The sequence below is a fragment of the Mesoplodon densirostris genome, unplaced genomic scaffold (genome assembly GCF_025265405.1).
Source record: "Mesoplodon densirostris isolate mMesDen1 unplaced genomic scaffold, mMesDen1 primary haplotype scaffold_37, whole genome shotgun sequence".
NCBI lineage: Eukaryota > Metazoa > Chordata > Mammalia > Artiodactyla > Ziphiidae > Mesoplodon > Mesoplodon densirostris.
In genome coordinates this window covers 1546691-1550098 of record NW_026778196.1, presented here as the reverse complement: position 1 = coordinate 1550098, position 3408 = coordinate 1546691, and positions in this window count along the sequence as shown.

Below are 3408 nucleotides of genomic sequence, written 5' to 3'. Positions count from 1 at the left end.
ATGCTCCATGCCCTTTTCATCACAATGCTCCATGACACCTGTCATCACAATGCTCCGTGACTCCAGTCATCACAATGCTTCATAACGTTTGTCATCACAATGGTCCATGCCCGCGTAATCACAAGGCTCTGTGACCTTTGTAACCACAATGATCCATGAACTTTTCATCACAATTCTCTGAGAAACTTGTCATCACAATGCTCCATGTCTTTGTCACAACAATGCTCCCTGACCATTGTCATCACAATGTGCCACGTGCATTTCATCACAACGTTCCAAACCTTGTCATTGCAATGCTCCATAAACCTTGTAATCACAATGGTCCATGCACTTCTCATCAAAATGCTCTCTCACCAGAGATATCACAATGTTCCATCACTAGTCATCACAATACACCCTCATCCTTGTAATCACAATGTTCCATGACACTGTCATCACAATGCTACATCCCCTTATCATCACAATGTTCCATGACCCCTGCCATCACAATGTTCCATAAGCCCTGTCATCAAAATGCTCCATGACCCTTTCCATTCCAAAGCTCCAAGACCCCTGCCATCACAATGTTCTATAACCCCTGCCAACAAAATGTTCCATTACACCTTTTATCAAATTGCTGCATGACCCGGTCATCAAAATGCTCCCTGCCCTTCTCATCAAAATGCTCGATGACTTGTCATCACAAAGCTCCAATACCCTTGGCATCACAATGCTCCCTGTCATTGTCATCACAATGCTCCATGAGCCCTCTCACCACATTGCTCCATGCCCTTGTCATCACACAGCTCCATGACACTTGTCATCACAATGCTCGATGCCCTTCTCATCACAATGCTCCATGCCCTTGTCATTACAGTCCTGCATGACCCATGTATCACAGTGTTCCGTGCCCTTCTCATCACAATGCTCCATGCCCACTCTCATCACAATAATCCATGAAACATTTCAGACCAAAGTTCCATACCCTTCTCATCACAATGCTCCATTAACCCTGTCATAAGAATGCACCATGACACCTGCCATCACAATGATCCACGGCCTAGTCATCACAAGGTTCCATGATAATTCTCATCACAATGCTCAAGACCCCTGATATCATAATGCTCCATGCCCTTGTCATCACAAAGCTCCATGACGCATGTCATCAGAATGTTCCATGGCCTTCTCATCACAATGCTCCATGCCCTTGTCATCACAATGCTCCAAGACCTTTGTCATCACAATGCTCCATGCCCCATTTCATCTCAATGCTCCATGAAGTCTGTTATCACAATGCTCCAAGACCCTTGTAATCACAATGCTCCATGCCCCTTTTCATCTCAATGCTCCATGAACCCTGTCATCACAGTGCACCATGCCCATCATCATAATGCTTCAGGCTATTGTCATCACAATGAAATCAATATTCTGCATGACCTCTGTCATCATAATGCTCCAAACCCTTGTGATCACTATGTTGCATAACACGTATCATCACAACACCCCATGATGCTCATCATCACAATTATCCATGGTCTTCTCATCACAATGCTCCATGATCTTTGTCATCACAATGCTCAATACACTTGTCTTCACAATGCTCCCTGAACCTTGTCGTCAGTATGCTCTTTGAACGCTGTCATGACAAGTTTCCATGCATTTTTCATCACAATGATCCATGACCATTTCATCACAATGCTCCAAGGTCCCTGTAATCACAATGCTCGATTCCCTTGTCATCACAAAACTCCATGACCACTCTCATCACAACACTCCATGACACCTGACAACACAATAATCCGGGACCCTTGTCATCACAATGCTCCAAGACCCCTGTCATCACAATACTCCATGAACATTTTCAGCCCAATGCTCCATGACCTTCTCATCACAATGCTCCATGCCCTTGTCATCACAATGCACCATATCCACTGTCATCACAATAATCTATGAAACTTGTCAGACCAGTGCTCAATGTCCCTGTCAACACAATGCTCCAAGACCCATGTAATCACAATGCTCCATGCCCTTGTCATCACAAAGCTCCATGACGCATGTCATCAGAATGTTCCATTGCCTTCTCCTCACAATGCTCCATGCCCTTGTCATCACAATGCTCCAAGACCCCCGTAATCATAATGCTCCATGCCCCTTTTCATCAGAATGCTCCATTAGACTAGTCATCACAAGTCTCCATGCTTAACTCATCACAGTGCTCCAAGACCTTTTCATCACCATGCTCCATTCCCTTGTCATCACAATGCTCCATGACCCCTGTCATCACAATACTCCATGAACATATTCAGCCCAGTGCTCCATGACATTCTCATCACAATGCTCCATGACAAATATCATCACAATGCTCCATGAACACAGTCATCACAACACCCCATGACACCTGACAACACAGTGATCTGAGACCCTTGTCATCGTAATGCTCCAAGACCCCTGTAATCACAATGCTCCATGACCCCTGTCATCAAAATACTTCATGAACATTTTCAGCCCAATGCTCCATGACCCTTGTCATCAAAATGGTCCATGTCCTTGTTATCCCAATGCTCCATGACCCCTGTATTCACAATGCTCCGTGACGCTTGTCATCACAGTGCTCCATGACACCTGTCATCACAATGCTCCATGCCTTTGTCAGCAAAATGCTACATGACCTTGTCATTACAATGCTGTATGCGCTTGTCATCACAATACTCTATTACCATTGTCATCACAATCCTCCATGAACCTTGGGATCACATTGATTCATGCCCTTGTCATCACAGTGCTCCATGCTCCTTGAAATCAAAATGATCCATGACCTCTGTCATCACAATGTTCCAATCCCTTGTGATCACAATGTTCCAAAGCACTTGTCCTCACAACGCTCCATGATGCCTGTCATCACAATACTCCATGCCCTTTTTATCACAATGCTCCATGAACTTTGTCATCACAATTCTCAATAAACTTGTCCTCACAATGCTCCCTGACACTTGTCGTCATAATGCTCCTTGAAGCCTGGCACGAAAAGGCTCCATGCCTTTTTCATCACAAAGCCCCATGCCGTTTTCATCCCAATGCTCCATGCCATTGTCATCAAAATACTCCACAAGCTTGTCATCAGAATGCTCCCTGACCCTTGTCATCACAATACTCCATGCCCTTTTCATCACAATGCTCCATGAACTTTGTCATCACAATTCTCAATAAACTTGTCCTCACAATGCTCCCTGACACTTGTCGTCATAATGCTCCTTGAAGCCTGGCACGAAAAGGCTCCATGCCTTTTTCATCACAAAGCCCCATGCCGTTTTCATCCCAATGCTCCATGCCATTGTCATCAAAATACTCCACAAGCTTGTCATCAGAATGCTCCCTGACCCTTGTCATCACAATGCTCCAAGCCATTGTCATCACAATGCTCCATTACCT